This window comes from Elephas maximus, chromosome 4 (genome assembly GCF_024166365.1).
Source record: "Elephas maximus indicus isolate mEleMax1 chromosome 4, mEleMax1 primary haplotype, whole genome shotgun sequence".
Taxonomy (NCBI): Eukaryota; Metazoa; Chordata; class Mammalia; order Proboscidea; family Elephantidae; genus Elephas; species Elephas maximus.
In genome coordinates, this window is record NC_064822.1 from 108,220,412 (window position 1) to 108,239,399 (window position 18,988).

The 18,988-nt window shown below is 47.4% G+C and overlaps 1 pseudogene; it reads right to left on the reverse strand.

The window, feature by feature from the left end:
- Nucleotides 1-5,938: 5,938 nt before the first annotated feature.
- LOC126076334 (keratin, type II cytoskeletal 2 oral-like) lies at nucleotides 5,939-16,845 on the reverse strand (annotated as a pseudogene).
- Between the last annotated feature and the right edge of the window lie 2,143 nt (nucleotides 16,846-18,988).

Consider the following 18,988-nt stretch of genomic DNA (forward strand, 5'->3'; position numbering starts at 1 on the left):
TAAGGGGTGCCCTCTCTTTCTCTGTTATCTGACATCTTTTACCAGTTCTTTATGCTAAAGAGGACACTTTATAAGGAGGAGTACTCATGCATGTACTCATGTTTGTTCACCTGGTATTTTGTTTCTCCTACCTGGATCCACCTAGTTTGAGAGGAAAAACAATAATAGCACATCTCTTTCTTTCTTATCACAGTCTTTCAGGCTCCAGATATTTATTGAGCACCCACTGTGTGCAAGTCACTGTGCTAGCAGGAGGCTAGCTTTCTACCTTCCACAGCATTGTTCCTGAGTAAATCATCATCACCATAATCTTGTAGCTACCATATATTGACAACTGTCAGTGGTAGGATAATATCCATACGCCTACAAGGAAGACCAGTTAATACGACTATTATTCAAATTTATGCACCAACCACTAGAGCCAAAGATGAAGAAATAGAAGATTTTTATCAGCTGCTGCAGTCTGCAATTGACTGAACATGCAATCAAGATGCATTGATAATTACTGGTGATTGGAATGAGAAAGTTGGAAACAAAGAAGAAGGATCAGTAGTTGGAAAATACAGCCTTGGTGATACAAACAATGCCGGAGATCGAATGATAGAATTTTGCAAGACCAACAACTTCTTCATTGCAAATACCAACGACTTCTTCATTGCGAATACCTTCTTTCACCTACATAAACAGCGACTATACACATGGACCTCTCCACATGGAAAGCACAGAAATCAAATTGCTTACATCTGTGGAAAGAGATGATGGAAAAGCTCAATATCATCAGTCAGAACAAGGCCAGGGGCCGACTGTGGAACAGACCATCAATTGCTCATATGCAAATTCAGGCTGAAACTGAAGAAAATCAGAGCAAGTCTATGAGAGCCAAAATATGACCTTGAGTATATCCCACCTGAATTTAGAGACCATCTGAAGAACAGGTTTGACATATTGAACACTACTGACAGAAGACCAGACGAGTTGTGGAATGACATCAAGGACATCATACATGAAGAAAACAAGAGGTCATTGAAAAGACAGGAAAGAAAAAAAAGACCAAGATGGATGTCAGAGGAGACTCTGAAACTTGCTTTTGAGCGTCGAGCAGCTAAAGCAAAAGGAAGAATTGTTGAAGTAAAAGAACTGAACAGAAGATTTCAAAGGGCAGCTCGAGAAGACAAAATAAAGTATTATAATGACATGTACAAAGAGCTGGAGATGGAAAACCAAAAGGGAAGAGCACGCTCGGCGTTTCTCAAGCTGAAAGAACTGAAGAAATAATTCAAGCCCCAAGTTGCAATAGTGAAGGATTCCATGGGGAAAATATTAAACAACATAGGAAGCATCAAAAGAAGATGGAAGGAATACACAGAGTCATTATACTAAAAAGAATTAGTCAATGTTCAACTATTTCAAGAGGCGGCATATGATCAGGAACCAAAGGTACTGAAAGAAGAAGTCCAACCTGCTCTGAAGGCATTGGCAAAAAACAAGGCTCCAGGAATTGATGGAATATCAACTGAGATGTTTCAACAAACAGACGTAGTGCTGGAGGTGCTCACTCATCTATGCCAAGAAATATGGAAGACAGCTTCCTGGCCAACTGACTGGAAGAGATCCATATTTATCCCTATTCCCAAGAAAGGTGATCCAACCGAATGTGGAAATTATAGAACAATATCATTAATATCACATGCAAGCAAAATTTTGCTGAAGATCATTCAAAAACAGCTGCAGCAATATATCGACAGGGAACTTCCAGAAATTCATGCCGGTTTCAGAAGAGGACGCGGAACCAGGGATATCATTGCTGATGTCAGATGGATCCTGGCTGAAAGCAGAGAATACCAGAAGGATGTTTACCTGTGTTTTGTTGACTATGCAAAGGTGTTCAACTGTGTGGATCATAACAAACTATGGATAACATTGCAAAGAATGGGAATTCCAGAATACTTAATTGTGCTCATGAGGAACCTTTACATAGATCAAGAGGTGGTTGTTCATACAGAACAAGGGGATACTGATTGGTTTAAAGTCAGGAAAGTGTGTGTCAGGTTTGTTTTCTTTCACCATATGTATTCAGTCTGTATGCTCGGCGAATAATCTGAGAAGCTGGACTATATGAAGAAGAACGGGGTATCAGGATTGGAGGAAAACTCATTAACAACCTGCATTATGCAGATGACACAACCTTGCTTGCTGAAAGTGAAGAAGACTTGAAGCACTTACTAATGAAGATCAAAGACCACAGCCTTCAGTATGGATTACACCTCATCATAAAGAAAACAAAAACTGTCACAACTGGACCAATAACCAATATCATGATAAATGGAGAAAAGATGGAAGTTGTCAAGGATTTCATTTTACTTGGATCCGCAATCAACAGCCATGGAAGCAGCAGTCAAGAAATCAAAACACGCGTTGCATTGAGTAAATCTGCTGCAAAGGACCTCTTTAAAGTTTTGAAAAGCAAAGATGTCACATTGAAGACTAAGGTGAGCTTGACCCAAGCCATGATATTTTCAATCGTATCATATGCATGTGAGAGCTGGACAATGAATAAGGAAGACCAAAGAAGAATTGACGCCTTCGAATTGTGGTGTTGGCGAAGAATATTGAATATACCATGGACTGCCAAAAGAACGAACAAATCTGTCTCGGAAGAAGTGCGGCCAGAATGCTCCTGAGAAGCAAGGATGGCGAGACTGGGTCTTACATACTTTGGACGTGTTGTCAGGAGGGACCAGTCCCTGGAGAAGGACATCATGCTTGGCAGGGTACAGGGTCCGCGGAAAAGAGGAAGACCCTCAACAAGGTGGATTGATACAGTGGCTGCAACAATGAGCTCAAGCATAACAACGATTGTAAGGATGGCGCAGGACCGGGCAGTGTTTCGTTCTGTTGTGCATGGGATCGCTCTGAGTCGGAACCGACTCGACAGCACCTAAAAACAACCATATATTGAGTCACTATTATCTGCTAAGGAGTCCCTGTGTGGCACAAAGAGTTAATGCACTCAACAGCTAACAGAGAGGTTAGGAGTTCACCACCCGGAGGCACCTTGGAAGAAAGACCTGGTGATCTACTTCTAAAAAATCAGCCATTGAAAAACTTATGGTGCACAGTTCTACCCTGACACACAGAGTCACCATAAGTTGGAACTGACTCCATGACAACTGTTTCTATTATTATTATTATTATTATTATTATTATTATTATTATTATTATTATTATTATTATTATTATTATTATTATTATTATTATTATTATATGCTAGGTGCTTTATGTGCCTTATTGCTAATCTTTGCAACTACCTCACAGAAGAGGCAATATTATCCCATTTGACAGATGGAGCAAATGAGGCTCAAAAAGGTTAAGATTTTTTAAAAATCTATAGGAATAATTTCCAAACTGGGGCACACATACTTTTAGGGATATATGAAGACTTTCCAAGGGGTAGGCAGGAATGGCTAAACTTAAGGGAAGCAATTTCAACAAACTTTATCTGTCCCATGTACTGTTCCCTAAAGCTGATTCTCTGGAGAACCCACCTGCCATCTCCTTCCTCTCTCAAAATTGCCCTGCTTTCACTTTACAAAAGAAAAGCATGCTTATCATTCCTCAAAATCTGACTATGGCACTTCGCCAAGGAGAGAAAACAGCTTCCTGTGAGGGCCCAAGCAAAGGGATATGATTTCAAATTTGAAGCATGCTATGAAGAAAAGGCAACATAATAGACAATGGTGTGGGGGAAATTGCATTAGATGGGGAAGCAGCGAGCCCCCTCTCGGTAGGTACCGCCCAGACAGAGACCTAAATGATGAACAAAAACCTGCCATTCAAAGATCAGGGAAATCAATCCAGGCAATGAGATTAGCAAAGTCCAAAGTCTTTGAGGAAGAAAGGAGCCATGATCATCCATTGATGACTCATGTTTTATTATTTTAGGAATTTCCAGTTCCTGAAGAGTATATTCCTTGAAGTAGAGTTTGCCTTTTCTGTCTTCCCTATGCAAATTGAAAGTGAACTTGCCGCATAGGCCTCACAAGGAGGCAAAAGTGGATTGTTCCAGAAATGACCATTGGATGTCATTATGGAGGGTAGATAACCTAAAGTTTGTAGTGCCTTAAATAGATTCTAAGAAGCCCTTCTTGAGTCACCTCTCCCAGGTTTGCTGCCCCTTACATGTCCCCCCCTCCCTGCCCTGAATCTGTGTTCTAAGTAAGCAAGTACTTCTGGATCTGCCTTGATTTTTTTTGTGTGTGTGTCTGTGTCTGTGTCTGTGTCTGTGTCTGTGTCTGTGTCTGTGTCTGTGTCTGTGTCTGTGTCTGTGTCTGTGTCTGCATATGCGTCTGCATCTGTGTCTGTGTCTGGGTGTGTCTGTGTCTGTGTCTGTATCTGTGTCTGTGTCTGGGTGTGTGTGTGTGTCTGTGTCTGTATCTGTGTGTGTGTCTGTCTGTCTCTGTGTGTCTGTCTGTGTCTGTGTCTGTCTGTCTGTGTCTGTGTGTCTGTCTGTGTCTGTGTCTGTGTGTCTGTGTGTTTGTGTCTGTGTGTCTGTGTGTGTGTCTGTGTCTGTGTGTCTGTGTCTGCGTGTCTGTGTGTCTGTCTGTGTCTGTGTCTCTGTGTGTATCTCTGTGTCTGTGTGTCTGTCTGTGTCTGTGTGTCTATCTGTGTCTGTGTGTCTGTCTGTGTCTGTGTATGTCTGTGTCTGTGTGTCTGTGTGTGTGTCTGTGTGTGTGTATGTCTATGTGTCTGTGTCTGTGTGTCTGTGTCTATGTCTGTGTGTGCCTGTGTGTGTCTGTGTCTGTGTGTCTGTGTGTGTCTGTGTCTGTGTGTGTCTGTGTCTGTGTGTCTGTGTGTGTCTGTGTCTGTGTGTCTGTGTCTGTGTGTATGTCTGTGTGTCTGTGTCTGTGTGTCCATGTGTGTCTGTGTGTCTGTGTCTGTGTCTATGTCTGTGTGTGCCTGTGTGTGTCTGTGTCTATGTCTGTGTGTGCCTGTGTGTGTCTGTGTCTGTGTGTGTCTGTGTCTGTGTGTGTATGTGTCTGTGTGTGTCTGTGTCTGTGTGTCTGTGTGTGTCTGTGTCTGTGTGTCTGTGTCTGTCTGTGTCTGTCTGTGTCTGTGTGTCTGTGTCTGTCTGTGTCTGTGTGCCAAGGGGAGGGGCTAGGGAGTGCCATGGGGCCATTTTAAATTCTTTGTAGCTTCTTAAAACTCTTAATATTTAAAGGCCCTGCCCCCCATCATATCACACTCAGCATGTATAATTTTTTGCTATGAAAAGTTTTGATTTTTACAATTGCTTTTGAAAATATTTGACTACCAGCAACTCATTTGATTATGATGTGGTGTGATAATATGACAATATCAGACATGTTTGAAATTGTTGAAAGGCAAGGCAATCCAACCTACAAGTTTTTTCAAATGTAATGAAATTTTTATGAATTCAAAATCTTGTCAATTAAGGAAGTCAGTATGTCATCCACAGTGCCAGGTACGTGAAAAGGCCCCGCCCCCCCAGCCGGTGAACTCTCAGCAAATGCTGCCAGCCTGGTTCTTTCTCCCTCCAGGCTCACGCCAGAGCTCTGTGTGCTTGTGGGGATCCACCTGCGGAGAAAGTTAGACCCAACGACCTTGGAAAACCCAGGGAATCCTGAATGAAAATTATTCGACCCCGATGTCTGAAACACAATGCAGTTTATTGAAGATACAAAAGAGAGAGGTCCTTTCTTGGAGCCAAGAAGGGACAAGTACCACTGATGGGAGTTAAAGCGCCAGCATGAAGTGGGGACAACTGGAGCCCCTGGCTACAAGGGCAGAGAAAGGGGTGTGCCCAGGGCTGGCTGGGACGTTCCCATAAGGCAGTGGGCATGAAGTGGGGGCACCTGTGGGGCAGAAGCAATGTCCAGGCCCAGATCCTGGAGCTGCCCCATGGCCTGACCTTGTAAGGTTAGATTTTTTTTTCACCCCAATTTTCCTTCCCAGCAATGCCTGCCATCTGAGAAAGTGGGGCTCCCGGTAGCAGGCCAGAAGTCGCCGAAGGAGAGTCCCGCAGGGGAGTGGGAGAGCACAAAGACCTAGGGTGTGCCGGGACAAGGGAGGCCCGGGGCCCGGAGACACCTCGGGCACTGGTTCTGAATTTGTGGTGGGACCGCTGGCGCTGGGAGGAGCTCTGGGAGACAGAGGCCGAGCAGCTGCTGGTGCTGCGGCCACCACCCCAGCTGGCAACACACGAGCCCCCGGAACTGGAAAGGCCCCCGCTCACCGTGGAGCTCCCAGCTGAGCCCAGGCCCCCGCGGGCACCCTCAATGCTGGGCTCCCCGCTGCCCAGGCCCCTGCTGCCTCTGAAGGAGCCGCCCAGGCCTCTGCAGCCCTCGGCGCCTCCGCCCAGGCCACCTCCCAGGGCACCGCCACCGCTGCTGATGCTGCTGCTGCTGGTGTTGCTGACCATCTCTGTGAAGAAGGTTAGGGTTAGGGGGCCTCTGGGGTGTCCACTGGCACGTTGGCCCCTCCAGCCCACAGTCTGCCCAGCGGTTTTCCCCGGGGTAATGTCACTCTGAGATTCCGCCAAGGGTGGGGAGGGCAGGTCTCAGGAAGGGAGCAGAGGTTGGCTCCTCTAGTACCCAGAACCACAGGTTACTCCTGTCACCACCCAACGACTTCTCCCAGCTTGCAAGTGGGGTGTTCTGGCACCGGCTGCTGGCCCACAGTTGAGAAACATTATTCCCAGAGGCCCAGCCCCCCTCCCCAGAGAAAGCCCCCCAGTGCTCACCAATGCTCAGGGCACTCTGGCACTTGCCAGACATCCTGTTGGGGAAGACGAGACTTCAGTGTTAGCCATCTGCTCTCAGGTCCTCCCCTCCCCAAAGCCACCTTCCTTAGGTCAACAGCAAAGAAAGCCTTGGTCCTCCCAATCCCTCCCTAATTCATGTGAGAATAAGAAATAGGCTGGAAAGGTGCTCAAAAAGTCACGAAATGCATTCCCCTGTTGGGTAAGGCTGCACTTAAACTGTTACCCTTTCCACAAACATTATCCTAGAGAGTAAGAGAGTAGAGGATTGTTGCTGGACCTTCCCATCCACTCCCTAATTCTCAGGACCTGTTTATTTAACAAGTATTATTTGAACCCAAATGGGGACAGAACCATGGGCCAGCCTACAGGAGCCCACTCTTCAAAAACTGCAATTACTGCAACAGTAAAATTAATTTTTTAAAAAATGACCTAGAAATAATATTTATGCCTATGATTTCTCCTCTTTGCAGACACATTTTACTGCTAAAACATGAGGGTATGAAGAGTGGAGAAGTCTACCCAAGATAAGGCTCTGACGGTTCAATATTGCGTAGGAAACACAGCACTCTTGAAGGTCTGGCAGCACCTTGCAGCCTTAATAGGAGGAGGCTGTGCCTGCCAAGGGCCACCGCCACCTCCCAAACAGCTTGTGTATACACACACACATACATGTATACACACACGGTGCCTGGGTACAGGCTCAGGCAGGAAAGCCTCCAGGCCTCTGGGCCACCTGGGAACCAGGTGGACTCTTGCTCACCTGCACTCCTCCCCCTCCAGGAAGGTACAGTAGGTGGCGATCTCCACATCCGAGGCCAGCTTGACCTTCATGAGCTCCTAGTACTCGCGCAACAGCCGGGCCAGCTCCTCTTTGGCCTGTTGCAGGGCAGCCTTGAGATCCTGGAGCTTGGTATTGGTGCCCTTGAGGGCCATCTTCCCACACTGCTCAGCATCAGCGGTGGCTGTCTGCAGGTTGGCATTCTGGGTATGGAAGGAGAGGAGTTCAATTTAGGTTCAAATAGCCATCACTAACAGCCTGTCCTGTATGCTTGATGTTTGCACATGCATTACCTTGTTGTTGTTAGGTGCTGTCAAGTCAGTTCCGACTCATAGCGACCCCATGGACAACAGAACGAAACACTGCCCGGTCCTGCACCATCCTCAGGATTGTTGTTATGCTTTAGCTCATTGTTGCAGCCACTGTGTCAATCCACCTTGTTGAGGGTCTTCCTCTTTTCCACTGGCCCTATACTCTGCCAAGCATGATGTCCTTCTCCAGGGACTGGTCCCTCCTGACAACATGTCCAAAGTATGTAAGAAGCAGTCTCGCCATCCTTGCCTCTAAGGAGCATTCTGGCCGCACTTCGTCCAAGACAGACTTGTTCGTTCTTTTGGCAGTCCATGGTATATTCAATACTCTTCGCCAACACCACAATTCAAAGGAGTCAATTCTTCTTTGGTCTTCCTTATTCATTGTCCAGCTTTCATATGTATATAATGTGATTGGAAATACCATGGCTTGGGTCAGGCACACCTTAGTCTTCAGGATGACATCTTTGCTCTTCAACACTTTGAAGAGGTCCTTTGCAGCAGGTTTGCCCAATGCAATGCATCTTTTGATTTCTTGACTGCTGCTTCCATGGCTGTTGATTGTGGATCTAAGTAAAACGAAATCCTTGACAATTTCAATCTTTTCTCCATTTATCATGATGTTGCTCCTTGGTCAAGTTGTGAAGATTTTTGTTTTCTTTATGATGAGGTGTAATCCATACTGAAGGCTGTGGTCTTTGATCTTCATTAGTAAGTGCTTCAAGTCTTCTTCACTTTCAGCAAGCAAGGTTGTGTCATCTGCATAACAACCCTGGTGGCGTAGTGGTTAAGTGCTACAGCTGCTAACCAAAGGGTCGGCAGTTCGAATCTGCCAGGCGCTCCTTGGAAACTCTATGGGGTAGTTCTACTCTGTCTTATAGGGTTGCTATGAGTCGGAATCGACTAGACGGCACTGGGTTTTTTGGGCACGTTACCTTACATTGGGCAAATGAGAAACCTACAGCTTAGAGAGGTTAAAAGATACACAATTGGTTTGTAGTAGAGCCTGGACTTGGATCTAGGTCCTAGCGCAGCAAGGTGTGGAATTAGCACCATCTGGTCCAAGGACCCAGCCCAGCTCAGGAGGAGTCAGACCTTCCTGTACTTATCTCTTCTTTTATGGTGAGTGACTGAGCATCTTCTAAAAACTTACCTCCTTCAGGCGTTCTTCCTGAATTGTCAGGAAAACCTACTCCCTGCCTCAGCCCATCAAATGTGGGCTTGCTTGGCTACTCTCCCAATTCAGTCTCCACACAGTCAGCTTCTTTCCCCAACCTCCCTAATCATGTCTGTACTCGGTGTTTCTGGCCCACATCAGCCTTCATGCTCCATGGCGGCAGGACCTGTGTCCACGTAACACTCTTTGTTCAGGGCCCATCCCAGAACTGCCCTGGTAAACCATAGAGCATATGTGTTGGAACATGAGTTCACTTTTAACAAGAGCTGAGCACTGAGCTTTATGGTGCAAGCACAAGCCCACATACTGTACATGTGTTTTTCCTCCTCATTCCCACCTGCTTCTTACATTCTCGATTTCTGTCCGTAGCCTCTGGATCAGTCGGTTGAGCTCCAAGATCTCACTAGTGGTGTTCTTTAGGTCATCCCCGTGTCTGCCAGCTGTGGTCTCCAGCTGTCCCAACTGCGTCCAGAAAAGAATCACAAATGTGATTGTCATAAATGGCATAAATGGCAAAGCCAAGATACAGATTATGGCTTATGCTAGGTCACCCAGTTGGAGGCCGGGGGGAGGAGCCAGGTGTTCTGCCCCTGATACTCTTTCCCCTGCTTCAGGTGGCCTGTCTCCTAGCCCAGTAGCTGCTGTTTGTTGAGCAGCCACCCTGTGCCAAGCCTTGAGCTTTAGCTCATTAATGCTCACAACTGCCTGAAGACATTATTATCCCTGTTTTACTAATGAGAAAACCAAGAAACACATCACCTGAGTACCATGACCAAAGTCATCCAGCTATCTATTAACAGTGCCAGGGCTTGAACAGAGGCATTTCAAGTGCTAGTGCTGTTTTCCTAATCAGTAGACTACACTCTCCTGAGCAGAAAAGCCAGGAGAAGAGTCAGATGGAGATGGGTCAGCTATGTTTGGCTCAGATTTTGGGAGTGGGAGGGTAGTGTACAGAATTCCCTGCTCCAGTAGAGTCTGACTTTGTTCAATCTCTCTCCTTCTCGCCTCCTTCCCTTTGCTATTCCAGACACCAGGTTCAACACTTCAGGGTGATCCCATCAGAAAGCACACATCAGCGTGGGACCAGACTGGTAGAGGAGAACTGGAAGATCTTTTAGCGTTAAAAAACAATGAAGAGAATGCAGCTCGAAGGATGTAGGTTATGGGTTTCTCAACCTTGGCACTATTGACATTTTAGGCAGGATAATTCGGCACTGGGTTTTTTGGGTAATTCTTTGTTGGGAGTGGATGGCTGCCCAGTGCTTTATAGCGTGTTTGCAGCATCCCTGGTCTCTATCCACTAGATGCTAGCAGCAAACTCTCTCCCAGGTGTGACAGCCAAAAATGTCTGCAAACATTGCCAAATGTCACCTGGCAGGGAGGGGGGAATCACTCCTCTCATCCCTGTCGACAAGCTCCAGGTTAGAGCAAACCAGGCTCTCTTGTTAGGAAGGGAGAGCTCTGTTAGTGAGACTAGACCAGTGGGAAGGTCGTGGAACCTCCATGCTGGAGATTTAAAGAATGGCTCAGAAGCAGGGTCTGCCCTCCATACTTGTCTAGGTAGGTTGCTTGTGGAGGTAAGAGTTTCCAAAGCTACATGATGGTATCAACTCGCCTTGGAGTGGTACAGGGCCTCAGCCTCAGCCTTGCTTCTCTGAGCAACTCATACTGGGCACGGACCTCGGCAATGATGTTGTCCAGGTCCAGGCAGCAGTTGTTATCCATGGAGAGCACCACAGATGTGTCACTGGTGTCTGACTGCATCTGGGACAACTCCTGCAGAGCCAGGCAGACATGCTCACTCCTGAGAAGACCCAACCCAGGTCTCCCCAGAGGACAACAGGCCACCAGCTCAGGAGGGAGGATGTGGGATTGACTGAAAAACAGGCTTTGGTGGCAATGACCACTTATTTCACTAAAGAAGGAAGATGGTGAGGCAGAGGCTTAAATTCCTAGGTAGAGAGTGGAACTACCCACCAAGGTAGGCAGGTGTTCTCTTTTTTCAGAAGGACAGACAGGACCTAAACTCCTGTTGGTGAGCCTCTGCAAGCCATCTCCACACGGAGGTGGGAGGCAGGTGGTCACAAGGTTGGGAGATGAGAAGCTTACAGCATCGTAGAGGGCCTGCAGGAAGTTGATCTCATCAGTCAGGCTCTCCACCTTGGCCTCCATCTCCACCTTGGTCATGTAGGTGCCGTCGACATCCTGGGAGAGAATTCAGCCACTGTCCCCTGTGTCCTTAGCATGTCCCTTCACCTCCCCTCTCCCGTGGGCTCAGTGCTGTCCTGGGCATGAAGGGGAGAGGCAAGAGGAAGGAGCCACAAGGCCTACCCCCAGGGAACTCCCACTCAAGGGAAATAAGACACCCATCTAGGCACAGGCAGATATGTCCCAACAACACTACCAAACTGGGTGTTCAGTAAACAGGCTGAACCAGAAAGCACACTTCAGGGAAGAGCAAAAAAGAGGCCATGAGGGTGAGATGAAGAATGTGAGCTGGTCTGAGGCCATTACACTGAGATCAGGTGAAAAGAATTTGTGAGGAGAACCTGAGGGAGAACTTCCAATTTGTTGAAGAGAATTCCACCACACACAAAGGCTCTCTTTAAAGAGCTCCTGGGAATGCATTCCTGAAGAAAAAGGATTTCTTCTTTTTGTCCATTTTTCAATCACAGCTCAAGGCCTAATCTGAGTCATAAGCCCCACGTGGGGGACAGCTAGTGCCTGAGCCACAGGCCCTGCCCACTGCTCAGGTGACTGACTCCCTCCCTGCTCCTGGCCCTCACCAACGTGGTCTAAGGGCAGCCCTCCAATTAAAAGGTCTAGCTGCTGCTCCCCTCAGCTAATAGGCACACTCTGCTTAGCAAGATTCTGGGAGGGAAGTGGGGGAGAGGACCCTTCACCTTCTTCAGGACCACAAAATCATTCTCTGCAGCCGCGCGCTTGTTGATCTCCTCTTCATACCTGTGAGAGAAGAGGCATTTCCCATAAGTAACTTCGGCTTGGGGCTTCTTGTCCTGCCAGTTTAGATCAAGGTCTGTGTCATCATAAGGCATAGTCTGCAGCCTTTTGGGTTTCTGTTAGACACAGTGCATTCAGTAGGTATTTACTGAGCACCAACTGTGGTGAAGGAACCCTCGTGGTGCAGTGGTTAAAGCACTCAGCTGCTAGCCAAGAGGTCATTGGTTCTAACCCACCAGTCACTCTGTGGGAGAAAGATGTGACAGTCTGCTTCTATAAAGATTTACAGTCTTGGAAACCCTATGGGGCAGTTCTACTCTGTCCTATAGAATTGCTATGAGTCAGAATCAACTTGACGATAATGGGTTTGGTTTTGGTTTGGGACTATGGTGATGGTGATTATTGGGCAGTGGGGTGGGAGCTTCTTCTTCATGGGTTCTATTTGGATTAATCCTGGAAGGCTTCCTGGAGGAAGTTGGATTTTTTTTTTTTTTTAAACTACTTGACCAGAGGGAGATGACTGAGCTGCCAGGAGCTTTCAGAGGAAGTGCCGGGTGTTGACCCTGTGGACAGCAAATACAGTAGTATCGTGGACTCCTGTAGATATTTGTTGGATGAATGAAAACCAAGAATGGGTCACTGAGGATGTGCCAGGTCCTGCTCCATGAATTATACTTGTATTAACTCATTCAGTCCTCATAACGATCCATAAGATAAATATCACTATCTCCATTTTCCAGATGAGGAGACTGAGGCACAGAGAAGGTGAGTGGCAGAATGGGACTTGATCAAGGCACTCACACCTTAAAGCCTGTACTCTTAACCATACAGCAAGTTGCTTCTTATTTAGAAGCATATTGGCAGGGAAAATAAATTTCATAAAACACAGAGTTGTAAGGGAACTTAAAGATCATCTAGTCTAGGGTGGGTGGGGGTATTCTCTGGGTTTATAAGGTTCATAAATGAATTTCAGGGTGTCTTGAAACCCCAAAAAATTACATCTACATATAATTGAGTCAATTCCGACTCATGATGACCCCAAGTGTGTCAGAGTAACACCATGCTCCCCAGGGTTCTCAATAGCTGGTTTTCCAGAACTAGAGTACCAGGCCTTTCTTCTGAGGCACCTCTGGATGGACTTGAACCTCCAAACTCTCTATTAGCAGCTGAGCACATTAACCATTTGCACCACCGAGGGATTCCATATTTACATATAAATTCTTGCATTAAATTGCAATTCCCGAAAGTGTTTCTGACCCAAACAAGCCATGAGCCATTCTTTTAAAGACTGGAGTATTGAAAGGCAATGAGGATGGAGGTGAATTCCTACAAGCCCATAACCAGCTGAAACAGAGCTAAACTGGAGCCCAGGGCTCTTGGAGCCTAGGTCAGGCCTCCTGTCATCTGCTCCCTCCCACCCCAGCCCCTTTACACCCTCGGCAACTGGGAGCACGCACTTCTTCTTGAAGTCCTCCACCATCTCTTCCATGCTCCTCAGCTCCCCCTCCAGCTTGCTCTTCTCACTGAACAGCCCATCCAGAAAGCCCTGAAGCTGCTGATGTACTTCTCAAAAAAAGGCTCAAAGTTGTGACTGTCAGTGTTAGAACTGGAGCCCTGATCCTGCAGGAGGATCCACTTGGTCTCCAGGACTTTGTTCTGCTGCTCCAAGAATTGCACCTGCAGCCCAATAAGAAAAAAGCGTCAAGGAGCTGCATGATACCAACTCCAATCACAATAGCCCACGGCTTCCTTAGTGTTCTCCCTGCCCCTCCTGCAGAGCGACATTTTTAATGCTGCAGTAGTTTAATGCTAACCCCAGGTGAACCGCAGGGTTGGTGTAATGCAGATGAGGAGACTAAAGTCCAGGGATAACCAAAGGTCACACAAGTTAGTAACAAAACAGTAGCAGAACAGAGGTTTCCTGATACCCAGGCTCAATGATCTTCCCACTACATCGTTCATTCATTCATGAATCACATACTACTCAACAAATAGCAGGAGATTCCAGCATCCTGCAGTAGATACAGGCTCCAGGAAGAGTATACAGTCCTGAGTATGCTGCACTAAGACAGGGAAACAGAGAAAACTGTGAAGAAATGGCTCTCAGGTAGCCCTTTTCCCAGGAAAAAAAGGTCCTACCTAGACGCACCTAGTTTGGGCCTCCCTCTGCCGAACCTAGTCTCTGAGCCCTGTATTTAAACTGAAACACTATTAAAAATGTCTCAAACTTCCATTTGTCACAAAACATTTTTGCTTACAAGTTCAAAATCTAATATATAAAAAAAGTAGATTGGTCATTCAACAAACATTTGCAGAACGCCAAACACGGGCCAGGCTTCGTGTTGCACACCCAGAACGGCAAAATCTTGGAATTCCCCTTTGAGAATAATAAAAGCTACTGATGAAAAAGCCTTGTGCAGCCACACCCCACCTTCTGTGGCGGGACAGCATTTTCAGTATCGCTTTTTATCTTTCTATGAATGAATTCATCTAAAGACCCAGGTGTCTGCTGAGAACAAGGTAGGTGCCTCCGGAAGGTCACTTGACTTTCAAGAGCCTCACCTCTAAAAGAGGCGTGATGTTCTGATGTTAAGACAAACTTCTCCTCCTTCCGCTTTGCCCAGGACACATAGAAGTTGTGACGGGGCCCCAAAGAGTCTCCACAAAGCTTTTCCTTAAGACCTGATACTATCCCAGGGTTACAAAGAAATCTCCACACGTTTTACCGAAGAGTATTGATGAAACTTTCAGTTAGCAGCTAACCAAGCCTGAATACCATACAGGCACCATGATAATTGTCATGGTTTTCCTTGTGTGGACTATCCAAAGCACAGAAATTTCTATATAACATCTCTTCAGCCCCGCCATCACATGTATACACGTACACAGATTTCAAATGGCCTCAGCATCTACAGCTCCTCACACTGAAGTCTTCCTGTGAGAACCAGCCACTCCAGCAGCCCTCAAAAAACTCTCTCCTGAGCAGTGGGATGCAGACTCCAAATTCTCATAAGACCAGACTTAATGGTCTGACTGAGACTAGGAGGACCCCGGTGGTCATGGCCCCCAGACCTTGTGTTGGCCTAGGACAGGAACCATTCCCAAAGCCAATTCTTCAGACATGAATTGGACTGGACAATGCGTTGGAGAGGGATGCTGGTGAGGAGTGAGCTTCTTGGATCAGGTGGACACTTGAGACTACGTTGGCATCTCCTGCCTGGAGGGGAGATGAGAGGTTGGAGGGGGTTAGAAGCTGGTGAAAACGACACGAAAAGAGAGAGTGGAGGGAGAGAGCAGGCTGTCTCATTAGGGGGAGAGTAATTGGGAGTGCGTAGCAAGGTGTATATGGGTTTTTGTGTGAGAAACTGACTTGATTTGTAAACTTTCACTTAAAGCACAATAAAAATTATTTTTAAAAAAATACTCTCTCCTTCCTTCTCTTTAGGTTGATGACAGATTAACTCATCTCTCAGATACAACTCCAACTTTGATAGAATTGGCCTTGCTTTCAAATATAAGCTGCTCATGATTTCTCTGAGGTAGAGAAGGAATTCTGTGTTTGCTTTTCAGAGGCAATGGTGAGGGAGCATCAGGGATGGCAACAAACAACCCCAGGAGCAACAATCTCAGCAGGGCGTCTGATAAACCACACTGATGGGGGAATGGAGTGGACAGTAACTCCAGCCAGTGAGGGACTGGACTATTTTGATCAGCTGCTACTAGGTATAACAGATCTACCACCTGCCGATACGCCACAGAGGGTTCGAGGTCTAGGATGAAAACACAATTTCTTCCTCAGATTCACAAGGGAAAGAAGGACAAGGAGCCAGCCGAGTTAGGCCAGATTTTCTCTCTGTCCATTTGGCCTGAGATGGGCTCACCTTGTCAATGAAGGAAGCAAACTTGTTGAGGTCTTGATCTGCTCCCGCTCCTGGTCTTTTACTTGCCCAAACTGAGGGTCAGTTTCTACACTGAGGGGCTACAGAAGGCTCTGGTTGATGGTCACTTCACAGATTCCACCTGGAAAGCCACCTGCACCACCAGGACCACCAAAGCCACCAGGACCACCAAAGCCACCAGGGCCACCAAAGCCATCAGGGCCACCAAAGCCCCCAGCTCTTCCACCAAAGCCACCAGCTCTTCCACCAAAGCCCCCACCCACTCTTCTTCTACCACCTCCAAAACCACTGCCTCCTAAACAGCCCCCACTGGCACCCCCAAACCCTCCAGCCTGGGTGCTGAGTCCAGCCACACTGATAGAGATCTTCTTGGTCCCCCCAAGGCTATAGAGACTTCTGCTGCCAAAACCTCCTCCCATCATGGCACAGGCAGAAGACCCACAGCCACCCCCTCCTGAGCGGAAGCCCAGTGAGGACTTGGTGGAGCTGATCCGGCTCTGGCCTGACACCATGGCTGAGCGGCCACTGAAGCCCTGACGTGGCCACCCCCACTGGAAGACCTGCAGGACTGTCGGCTGTAGCTGGCCTGGCGACTCAATGTGGACAGCAAGGTATTCCAAAGGCAAGGTAGACTCAGAAGCCTGGAGGAAACTCAGAAACCTTCTGAAGTTTGGGGCTGAGGATGGCCCTTATTTAGGGCCAGGCAGCTTTGCTGGCTATGCGGTGCCAGCCAGTTAAATGAGGTATTTATCAGCTTTGGTTTGCCTGGCAGCAAGAGGTCAAGTCCAAAACTCAAAACACACCTTGATAATCACCCTAAATTTCCAAAGTCCTTTGTTTTCCCAGGGTTACTCACCAGAAATAAGCTTAAGTTGGGAGAGGGGCCATCCTGCAGGGCTGGACACAGCCCCTAATCCCTGGGAGACTTACGCTTCCATCATGGGAATGACAGGTCAGCATTTCTCCTCGTCTCCTGTGTCCCTACGGCCACTCTGCAGCCCATCCGGCCTCAGCAAGTCACTGGGATAGGTGCAGAGCCTCAGCAAATGCAGGGCCCCAGGCAAGGACCTTGGGGGAGGAGAGAAAGGAAGGAGGAGGGCTGTGAGGGAGAGAAACTGATGAGAAGAAGGAGGATGCAGAGGTTAGAGAAAGTACAGGAGCTCCCTTTGGGATCCTGCCATCCAGAGAAGAGAAGATACACAAATGAGATACACTAAGGAGCAGGTTTTCTACTACAAGTACACCTGGAACCTGGGGTCTGAGGGGTCTTGGAGGGGGAGTTAGGGTGGGGAAGGAGAAAGAGGTCAGTCTGAGAAGGCTCCCTGGAAGGAAAGAAATGAGGAGTGGCTTGAGAAGAAGTAAAGGTCACCCCAAGAACTGTGGAAGGGAGTGAGCAGTCATGACAATGGGTATACGGGGAGAGGAAAGCTGGAAGAGGCCCACCCAGGCAGGGAAGAGGTTGTAGACCAGCAGGTCCCAGCCAGAGGGACTACTGCCTTTCTTCTTCCAGCCTCACACTAGGAAAATGAATCCAGTATTTCCAAGACCTCCTTTCTTCCCAACATGACAGACATGACCACACAACCTAGGAAGCTTGAATTCCTCACCAGTAAAATTCAAGAATCATGTGCCTTATTCCTAGGGTTGTTGAGAGGATAACACATGAGGAAAGTTCTCTGTAAAATGTAATGTGTGCTGTGGATGTTAGTTTCTCTTATAACATTCTCTTCCTCCTCCCCTTTGGCAGCAAAGACCAGCCTTTGTGACCCCAGGCTTGATGGCCCCAGCCTTGATAACCTCAGCATTGACAACTGCAAAACCCAAGATAGTCAATGAGTGCCTACAGAGCCCACCACCCTTTTTAAATACTCCACCCGTTTCCTCTTTCAGTGTGACCTTCCCAAGTCACTCACATATAAGCTCCTGCAAAGCCCTCCCCTCATTTCTCTCACCTCCTCTCCTTTGCCCATCCCCTTACTTTCTGGCTGCTTAGCACCTGTGCCTTCACTAGGAGTGCCCAGACATCACTTTCTGTGAGCTAACTGCAGGAAGGGCCAGTTTAAGCCAGTGACAAGTTAGCCTTGGGAGAGTTCCAAAAACGCACTCCTGTTCCCTTCAAGTACACAAAGTCATACCAGACCCTCAAGTAAAGCAGGCTAAGAAAGTGTTGGCAAGTAGAATTTCTTCCTGATCTAGCTCTCTTCCCTAGAATTAGGTTTCCTCAGGCTGCCAGACTCTCTATATGCATGTACGGAGAGATGGACAGAGAGATAGTGAAAGGGAAAACATGCATACCATACATTCACAATAGCACACACATATAGACATTCATACTCACAAAACCACAGACATTTACCCTCTTATTTCGGTTCCCTGCCCAGAGCTATCTTCTCCACTAAGACTTTATGTCTCAGATGGGCATTCCCCTCCTTTGTCCCTTCAAAACCAACTGCCTTCCTCATTCCTCCAGGGCACTTCTTCCTGACCAAAGCATCTTGCTAATCTATGAAACCAAGATATGGTAGTTAGATCCAAACAAAGGCACAGACTGAGAGTTAGGGACCAAGGTCCTGTCCCAACTTGGCCACTGAGTCTTCCCACTGAGCTTCAGCTTCCCACTCTGAAAAATGAGGGCTTTGCACTTGAGTGGGGCTTTTCAAATTGGGCCCCACTGAAGTGCTGGGGTTAAGGAGGTTGGGGAAGAAGGAGGCAGCACTGGACGTTCTTCTGGTCTCACCTCCACCACCATCTCTCAACCCCTCCATTCTGATCTCTTAAAAGAAAGGCTCTGTTGTTTACAAGCAAGTTTGAAACTTCCTGGGCCCAGTGCCATCTGAGGTCCCCTCTCATGCTGACATTCATGACACTGAGGATAGTCAGGCCTGGGGAAGGTAAAGAGATGGGTGATTTGGTGGCTGGGAGGGGGGCAGGCTTTTAACAACACACCACATAAATCTGCTCTCTTTGCCTATTTGCCTGTGTGTGGGGCTGATCCTGACTCCAAAATCCAAATATTGCTTTGGGCTCCAAGCATAGTCTATGCCTTCAGCAAAAGAGACCCCAAGAGCCAGTGAGGAAACG